Consider the following 10689-nt stretch of genomic DNA (forward strand, 5'->3'; position numbering starts at 1 on the left):
ACTGCCGCTGCCGCCGCCTCTTTCCAGTCGCCGCAGTCTCAACCTGCAAACCTCCCAGTCGCTCCCTGCGACTGTAGCCCGCGAGGCCAGCTGTTGAACGGCTCGCGTCGAGCGCACGGGGCGCAGAAGCGTCCCCGCCGCATCCAAGTCGGCGACGCAGGCGCGCGTCCCGGTGCCAACGCCCCGTGCGCCCCTCGCCCCGCTGCGGCCCTGGCGAGCTCGCGCAGCCGACTCCCGGCTCCTGGCTGCGGGCTCGCCCGCCGGCCGGCCCTCTCGCTCCCCTCTGTGGGCTCTCGCCAAGTCAGTTGCCTCCCCTCGCGGGCTCCGCCCCCCTCGCTGCCATCCCTCAACTTGCCCGCAGGACCAACGGCAACAATAGACTAGTCCCGCCCCTTCGATTCCCCCGGGGCCAATCGCCTTCTCCTGAGGACCCATTCAAGTAACCCCGCCCCTCTCGTGCGGCAAAGCCCCAGCCAAAGTTTATCCCACTGCGCTGTTGCTCTTGACGGTTGCAAGGCTTTGCCAGGCTCCCCCCCACCCCCCACCCCTGGACGGAATTACAGTGATTTAGAGGCTGCAGCCCACCTGGTCTGCCGACCTCCACACGACCTATTTGCTTTGAATAAAGTAGTATAAGAAAGCGAACAGGGCTTCCCTGGTGGCGCGGTGGTTGAGAATCTGCCTGCCAATGCAGGGGACACGGGTTCGAGCCCCGGTCTGGGAAGATCCCACATGCCGGGGAGCAACCGGGCCCGTGAGCCACAACTACTGAGCCTGCGCGTCTGGAGCCTGTGCTCCGCAACAGGAGAGGCCGCGATAGTGAGAGGCCCGCGCACCGCAATGAAGAGTGACCCCCGCTCTCCGCAACTGGAGAAAGCCCTCGCACAGAAATGAAGACCCAACGCAGCTAAAATAAATAAATAAATAAATTTATTAAAAAAAAAAAAAAAAAGAAAGCGAACAAGAGAGGTACCGTTATCCACCTCATCCCTGAGGCAGGACTGCTGAGAAATGTACACGCGCTCGGCCAGCACTTACACATCACAGGGTCAGCAAGAACCTCGAAGGTCATCGACTGACTCTATCCTCGCACTGGTTGTTTTTGCTTTGGGCTTTTGGTTTTGTTCTCCCACATACAGGGTCCCTGCCCTCTAGTCTGAACAACTTCCAATGACAAGGACTCACTGGCTCCACAGACCACCGCTTGGGTCTCTGCCTCGTGGCTTGAGGCTGAGTGAAACCGGCCCTCTGGTAACTTCACGCAAAGCCAGCTTTGCCCCTCTTCCCCATGGTGGTCCAACAATTGGAAGACAAGTCTTCCGGCCCCACAATTCTTCCAGACTAGAGTCTGCTCCAAAGACCTGGGTTCAAGGCTCTGCTTCGAGTTTAAGCCAATTCCCTTATATCTTCAAAAGTAGAAAGCAGGAACTGAGTCTAACCTCCCCCCCCCATCGCCCCAACCCCAGGGCACAGACGCTTCTGCCTGATCGCGTCCCTTGTCCAGCCACTAGACTCTTCTACTCTAGCTTCTTAAGGATGGCATTTGCTTTCTTGACTGCCATATCACATGGTTGATGCATATTAGATTTATTGTCAACTCACCCCGGGGCTATTTCTCACTGCTGCTGCTACCACAAGGGTCTGTTTTCTACTTGGTTAGCTGGTAAATGTCATTGGGTTTTGCTTGGGGGTGGGGGTACTAATTTCACTCTCTTCTACTGAGACCTCTTTGCCTGCTCATTCTGTCCTAAATCTCTCTCCAACTCTGCTTGCTACCACTGCCTTGCTCCGGCCCCCATCCTGTTTGCACAACTGCCAAAGAGCCTCGTAACGGGGCCGCTTGCCTCTAGCCTTGCACCCTCCTGGGTGGCCTTCCAAAGATCCTCTCCTCATCCATTTTACACCAGAAGCCAGAGTTGTCGCTAAAACACAAATATAATCATGCCACCACACTCCAACTTCAAAGCCCATCCCAGCTTCGAATCCTTTTCTACTTCCTTTCTGCCCTCCTTTGCTTTCAGGATAAGATCCAAAACCCATGGCAAAGCATATAAAACCCTTGGTGATCTGGCCTTGCAGCCTCATTTCCAGTGGTTCCACCTCCACCACAGAGCACTCTACACTTCAGGTCAAAAACTCCCTGTTGTTTCTCAAATGAGCCATGGTCTCCAACACGTCTATGCCTTTGATACAAAGTCTGGAATAACCTGCTTCCTACCCTCCTAATCCTGACCTACAACACACTGATGTATTTTTTTTAATTTAAGTATAGTTGACTTACAATATTGTATTAGTTTCAGGTGTACAGTAAAGTGATTTGGTTCTATATATATATGTATATATTCTTTTTCAGATTCTTTTCCATTATAGGTTATTACAAGATATTGAATATAGTTCCCTGTGCTATACAGTAAGTCCTTGTTTATCTATTTTATATACAATAGTATGTATCTGTTAATCTCAAACTCATAATTTATCCCTCCCCCCCCTTTCCCCTTTGGTAACCATAAGTTTGTTTTGTATGTCTGTGAGTCTGTTTCTGTTTTATAAATAAGTTCATTTGTATTATTTCTTTAGATTCCACATATAAGTGATATCATATAATATTTGTCTTTCTCCGTCTGACTTACTTCAATTAATATAGTAATCTCTAGGTCCATCCATGTTGCTTCAAATGGCAATATTTCACTCTTTTTATGGCTGAGTAATATTCCATTGTATATATACACCAGATCTTCTTTATCCATTCATCTGTTGATGGACACTTAGGTTGCTTCTATGTCTTCGCTGTTGTAAATCACACTGGTGTATTTTATTCATTCATTGAATCACATGTTTATATGGGGGGCATAAACATGTGATTTTAAAAAAATTTTATTTGATCCCTCCATCAGGTGCTTCCAAGTAGAATGTAACAATTCTGCTTCCATTCACATTGCTACACAGACATCAGGCCACCGATTGCAATGATTGGTTTGGACTTCATCTCATCCAAATAACTGAAGGGTTGGTGGAGACTGAGACTGGGATTTTCTTCCTTGCCAAGTATCATTAAGTAATAATCAAACTTACTCCATTAAGGTTGGCAGTTTGAAGGCCAGAGGTTGTGGCCCTTTTCCTTCATGTTTACATTAACTTACAAAAACCCAGCTTGTTAAAGTGTTCTGCGTGTGTGTATGTGCTTATCGTGTGAGTGTGTTGGGTCCTTTTTTCTTTTGCTTTTTCTTTTTTTTTAAGATCAGGATAAATTAAACCACATTGTACACCTCCAACTTACACAATATGTGTATATGTTAATTATATCTCAATAAAAAATGTATATACAATAAGATCAGGACAGCAATTTGTGACATATTATAGGTGTTCATGTTTCTGGGTCTGAAGAGAAAGCACATGAACAGGACTGTATGCTGTAAAAATGAATCAACAAGAATCACACAATTACAGAACTCCAGTGTTAAAGGGGGCTTTTAAGCTAATGTAATCAAACCCCACCCAAGATGCTAGAATGACTGTGTGGGCAGTTTTTCAGGTTCTTTACAAAGTTCTTAGCTCCCTGGCCTCTGAAAGCAGGCTTTGTTCTTACCGCTAAAATATATGGCTTTGCCCAGCTAAGTGCTTCGAGGGGCACCTGCAATGCTTCTCTGTCCATTTTTTCCCTCTAGGGTTAGATGTGTCCTCAGGACCTCCTCTTTCAAAATGCAGATCGCACTTGGAAGATCCACATGCTAACGTTTATTAGTTATCAACCCTTAGTATAAGGTAAGCAGCATAGCTTAATAGGAAAAAAAAAATTTAAGGTACCTGTACAAACAGCAGTTTTCAAAGTGTTTTCATTTATTTTGTTGTATTTGATCCTCATAGTAACCTGAGTAAATATCTTGATTTCCATTTTACAGGGGGGGAAGCTAAGACTCACCTAGGTTAAATCATTCCTCAGGGTATTTGAATTCCAGCTCTGCTATTAACCTTGGACACATGACCATGCCACTCTAGGCCTCGGTTTCCCCATCTATAAAATCAAATGAGATGCTTTCCAAGGTTTCTTTCCACTCTGTCTCTAATCCCTTGTCTCCTGCTGGTTGAGATCAGGGAACTGGGGGCCTGGGCATTTTCATGGTGGCAGGAAATAATTTTGGCACTAGAGATACATTTTGGAAAGGACAAGCTCTGGTGGAATGCCAAAGCTGACAGCATGAGAGCAGTGAATACTAGAAGCAAGGCAATCTGAGAAAGGAAAGACAAGGGGCCCTGAACTCCAAACCCACCGACTCCCTAGCTCTATAATACAACCACTGCCATTCCAACTGTGAACTCAACATTCCAACTTATTTGCTTTAGTGATTAAAGAATCTTCTATGCAAATCTTAATTAAAGTCTGCTTTGGCAAACTATTTTATCATATTCAGACATAATTACCACAATAAATTACATAAAGAAATTTATTGTGTGTCCCCTGCTTATTCCACATAGCAAAAGGGCCAAAAAGAAATTGCAGCCGAAGGAAGTCATTTGGAAGGAAAACCAAGAGGCAAATAGATACATTCTAATAATTTATGCAAGTCCAGCAGCCGCACACTCCCCATCCCCCGCTCACTCATTTGCTGAGGACTAGAAGAGCACTGAGACACAGCTAATCTAAGGGCTATGCATTTGCTTAATCTTACCACGAAAATACAGGCTTTACGCCTAATATAAAAGGAATTTAAGATGCCGGGTGAGAGTGGTGATCTTTAAACTGGTTGTGCAAGAAACTGAGAGTTAATTCCTAAGATGATAAGCCTACTTAATAGTCTGTTCTTTTTGGAGTGATTAAAAACATGTTTAATTACAGTAGAATCAGTTTTGGCTTCCAGACATCTAATCACTTTTTCAGTAAATGGCTCTAAAGTCAGAATAAATAACACTAACCTACTTCACTGAGTTCTTACAAGGATTAATTAATTGATTTTAAAGGGTTTCAGAAGTTTTATAAAACAGTGGCCTAGCAATCAGGAGACCTAAATTTAGTGCAGACCCTGCCTTTAATAGCTGTGTGGCCTAGAGTGATTGATTTTTTTTTTTTACATATTGCAGTCATTTATTTCTATAAAATGTCCAGAAAAGGCAAATCTATAGACAGAAAGCAGATTAGTGATTGCCTGGCACTAGTAATAGGAGGGGCACTGACTGCATATGGGCAAAAGGGATCCTTTGGGGGCGATGGAAATGTTCTAAAACTAGATTGTGGTGGTGTTTGCACAGCTCCATAAATTTGCTAAAAATCACTGAATTATATATTTTCAAATGAGTGAATATTATGACATGTAAATTAAAACTGAATGGAGCTGTTTTAAAAAAAACACATAAATAAAAGGTTAGTCATTAAATACATTCAACTGATTATGGGTGCAGGGAATAAAGCAAAAATGAGTAAACAAATGAAACAACAGATATACCTTTTGAGGCTCAAATGATGAGACACGAACTAAGGAGTTTAATTCAAACTTCTGCACTAAGAGTTTTATAGTTTTAGGTCATATATTTAGGTCTTTGATCCATTTTTAGTTAATTTTTGTACACAGTGTTAGGTAAGGGTCCAACTTCATTCTTTTACATGTAGATATCCAGTTTTCCCAGCACCATTTCTTGAGAAGATTGTTCTTTCCCCATGGAATGGTCTTGTCACTCTTGTCAAAAATCATTTGACCATACATGTGAGGGTTTACCTCTGGGTTCTCTATTCGGTTTAATGGGTCTATGTCTGTCTTTATGTCAGTACCACGCTGTTCTGATTACTGTAGCTTTACAGTAAGTTTTGAAATCAACAAGTGTGAGTCCTTCAGCTCTGTTATTTTTCAAGATTGTTTTAGCTATTCAGAGGCCCTTGAGATTCCGTATGAATTTTAGGAACTGTTTTTCTCTTTCTGCCAAAAAATGTCATTTGGATTTTCATAGGGATTATATTTAATCTGTGGGTCACTTTGGGAAGTACTGATGTCTTAACAATATTGTCTTCCAATCCATGACCTTGGTTTGTATTTCCATTTATTTGTGTCTTCTCTAATTTCTTTCAGCAATGTTTTGTGGTTTTCATTGTATAAGTTAATTATATAACTTATAATTGTATAAGTTAATCTTTGGTTAACTCCTAAGTATTTTTTTAATTTTTTTTTTAAATAAATTTATTTATCTTGGGCTGTGTTGGGTCTTTGTTGCTGCATGCGGGCTTTCTCTAGTTGCGGCGAGCGGGGGCTACTCTTCATTGCGGTGTGGGGGCTTCTCATTGCGGTGGCTTCTCTTGTTGCGGAGCACAGGCTCTAGGCGTGCGGGCTTCAGTAGTTGTGGCTCGCGGGTTCAGTAGTTGTCGCTCGTGAATAGAGTGATTGATTTTACTTCTCTGGGGCTCGGTTTCTCCAGCTGTAAAACGAGGGGGAATTGGGCTAGATAATCTCTGTACTTTGGGTCTAACATTGTAATACTCTAGGACTCACCATCATTATATCCTTTTTTTTTTTTTAGTAGCTTAAAACAGCAATAATCTACTTTTGGTTTTCCAGTTTTCCTAAAATTGGATTCCTGGAAAATTTTCCAAAATGTCTGCCTGTTCCCCAGACACAGTCACTTAGGCATACTGACCCCAACAAACCTGTCCAAATATGAATAGAGCAAAAATATAATAAAGATAAAGAAAGAAGGGAAAATAGAATCTAGACTTTCACAGTCATGAACAAGTAAACAGAAGCCATTTCTTAGTAACTGCAGACCCACACTTTTTTTCTTCCCAACTTTTTTCCATGCTTTTCTTTTCCAAGGATTTTATTACTCTTCCTCTTCCCTAAAATGAATCTGGGGCCCTCATTACCAGCTCTAAAAACACTATGACTATTTGTAAGAGGACTTGAGAAGAGATGTTTTAAAAGGAAAATGACATTATATGGAGAGGAAGAAAAGCAGAATACAAAATTGTATGTACAATATAATCTCAACTAGGCTAGAAAATAGTGCATATGTTGAGGACTGTATGGCCATACACCAGAAAGTTAACAGGCTGGTCTTTAGCTGGCAGGATCCAGAGTCAGATTTTCCCCTGCACTTTAGCTTTTTTTTTTTTTACACATTTTTTTACATTTAATGAGCATGTATTATGCTTGCTAAAGATTATATAATATATATATTACATATATGTATGTATATATGTATAGTTTGTCTTTAACAAAAGGAAGAGAGTAACTCCTTTTTATAAGAAGCATAGAGGCATAGAGTAGTGGTTAAAATGGTGGGATTTAGAGCCTAAGTTCTTCAACCCCTGTGAGACTCCGTTTCCCTTCTATAAAACGGCAATAATACTAATAAAGGACCTACTTCATAGAGTTACTTTCCAGATTAAATAAGCTACTCCATGCACGTGTTTAGAGCAATGCCTGGCACGATTATTAGCAATTATTTAAAATGTTAAGTATTTACTGGAAATATATGTGCATATGGTGAAAAAAAAAGTGCAGAAGACTTTAAAATAAAAAGTAAAATGAAAAAGTAGAAATACTTTTCCCCTCTTTAACCCCCCAGCCTCACTCCTAGAAGTAACCACTGTTTACAGCTTCTTACGTATCCATCCAGAATTTTTAAGGGCAAAGGCAAACATATATCCTCTTTTTCACACACACAAACACACACACACAGGCAGGCACATGCAGAATCATAGCATATGTGCTATTTCTCACCTTGGCTTTTCACTTAATGATCTCTTTTGGAGATCTTTCCATAGCAGAACATCTAGATTTACTCCTTTTTTATTGTGATAAAAGACACATAACATAAAATTTACCATCTTAACCATTTTTAAGTGTACAGTTCAATAGTGTTTAAGTATATTGACATTGTTTGTGAAACAGATCTCTAGAAATTTTTCAACTTGCAAATCTGAAACTTTGTAACCACTAAACAACAACTCTTCTTTTCCCCTTTCCCCCAGCCCCTGGTAACAACCATTCTACTTCCTGTTTTTATGAATTTAGATACCTCACAGAAATAGAATCATACAGTACTTGTCTTTTTGTGACTGGCTTATTTCCCTTAGCATAATGCCCTCAAGCTTCATCCATGTTGTAGCATGTGACAGGATTTCCTTCCTTTTTAAGGCTGAATAATACTCCACTGTGTGTACATACCACATTTTAGTTTATCCATTCATCTGTCAGTGGGCATTGGATTGCTTCCACCTCCTGGCTATTGTGAATAGTGCTGCTATGAACATGTGTGTACAAATATCTCTTCGAGACCCTGCTTTCAATTCTTTTGGATAAATACCCAGCAGTGGGATTGCTGGATCGTATAGTAATTCTATTTTTAATTTTCTTGAGGAACCTCTATACTGTTCCCCATAGCAGCTGGGCCACTTTACATTCCCACCAACACTGTACAGGGGCTCCAGTTTCTCCACGTCCTGGCCAACAGTTGTTATTTTCTGGGTTTTTTTAAAAATTAAATAGTAGCTCTTCTAATGAGTGTGAGGTGATTTTCTCCTTATTTCTAACAGCTACACAGTGTTTTGTGATGTGGGAAAACCTCTATCAATGGACAGTTTGTTTGAGCCTGGTCTTCAGCTATTTCAAATAATACTGCAATGAATACCCACGTATCTTTATATACATGTGGGGTATTTTTTTAGCAAAGGAATTGCCAGGATAAAGTGTATGTGCTTTTTTGATAACTTTTGATTATAAAATAAGTTCAGAGTTAACAGAAAAGTTGCAGGAACATCCATGTTCCTTTCACTCAGCTTCCCCAATTGTTAATAGTTTATTAATTTGCTTTATCATTTCCTTTCAATATATATGCATATTTCTCTTTGTTTTCTGAGCCACTTGGGAGTAAATTTTAGCCATGATGTTCCTTTAACCCTAAATACTTGAGCATGTGTCTCTCAGAACAAAATATTTCTCTTCCATAAGCACAGTGCAACTATTAAAATCAGGAAATTAATACTGATAAAATACTATTATCTAACCTACAGAAAATATTCATAGTTCTCCTATTGTACAAATAATATTTTTTGTAGCAAAAAGAATTGGTTGGGGGGGGTGGTTCCAGGATGTAATTCAGGATCAGACATTGCATTTGTCATTTCTATCCGGCCTCCTTTAATCTGAAACAGTTCCTGAGGCTGTCCTTGCCTTTCATGACCATGACATTCTTTTCATTATTTATTATTATTTTTTGGAAGCAATCACAAACTTACAGAAAAGTTGGAAGTACAATACAGAATGTCCTGGATTTTTCTTCCTGAACCATTTGAGAGTAAGTCACCAACCTGATGCCCCATCATCTCTGAATGATTTCGTGTGTATTTTTTTGCCCAACAAGGATATTTTCCTATCTAGCTATGACACCACCATCAACATCAGGAAATTCACATTAATAGATTACTAACATCGAATCCTCAGGTCCCATTCAAGTTTCACCAGTTGTTCCCAAAGGCTCTATTATGGCAAAAGGATCTAGTTCAGACCCATATGGTGCTTTTAGTTGTCACGTCTCCTCCATCTCCTTCAGTCTGGAAGAGTTCCTTGGTCTTTTGTTGACTTTCAAGACCTCGACACTTTTGAAGACTACGAGCCAGTTATTTTGGAGAATGTCCCTCAACTTGGGTTTGCCTGATGTTTGCTCATGATTAGATTCAGGTTACATACCTTTGGCAGGCCTATGACAGAAGTGACACTGTACTCTTCATTCTGTCAGGTGGAGCTCGATTTCAGTGTGTCCTATTACTGATGAGTTCGCTCTGATCACCTGACTAAAGTGGTATGTGCTAGGCTTCTCCACTGTGAAATTATTCTTTGTAATTAATAAATATTTTGGGGGCTTCCCTGGTGGCGCAGTGGTTGAGACTCTGCCTGCCAATGCAGGGGACACGGGTTCGAGCCCTGGTCTGGGAAGATCCCACATGCCGCAGAGCAACTAGGCCCGTGAGCCACAATTACTGAGTCTGCGCGTCTGGAGCCTGTGCTCCGCAACAAGAGAGGCCGCGCACCGCGATGAAGAGTGGCCCCCACTTGCCGCAACTAGAGAAAAGCCGTCGCACAGAAACGAAGACCCAGCACAGCCAAAAAATAAATAAATAAATAAATAAATATTTTTTTTTAATGCTTAAAAATAAATAAATATTTTGTGAGGAAGTCCTTTGAGACTATGTAAATCTTCCATTTCCCATCAAACTTTCAATTTGTTCACCTGTTTATTTATATCAGTATAGACTTATGGCTTCCTCTTTTATTCAATGGGTTATAATCCATTACTATCATTGTTTACTTTGATGCTCAAGTTGTCCTACATCTGACCAGTGGGGACTCCTTCAACCTGCCTTCTGTGTCCCTTTAATGTGTCCCCATCATTTTTTGTGCACTTCCTTACTTTCTGGCACAAGATGGTCCAGGTTCATCTCATACTTTCACTTATCCAGTTCTGAAATCAGCCATTTTTCTGAGAAGCCTTGGTTCTCTTTCATGGAAAATAGTATTTAGAAGCCAAATCTGGGCACTAGGTGTGGATATTGCTATCGGTGTGTTGCTGCTCCCTGGCCCTCTAGAGGCTTCTTTTATACTCTTTACTCACATGCTTATACACACACAACACTCACACATAATATATCTATATCTATATCCATATCTATCTATCTATCTATCTATCTATCTATCTATCTATCTATTT

Source organism: Balaenoptera acutorostrata, chromosome X (genome assembly GCF_949987535.1).
Source record: "Balaenoptera acutorostrata chromosome X, mBalAcu1.1, whole genome shotgun sequence".
In the NCBI taxonomy this organism is placed as follows: domain Eukaryota; kingdom Metazoa; phylum Chordata; class Mammalia; order Artiodactyla; family Balaenopteridae; genus Balaenoptera; species Balaenoptera acutorostrata.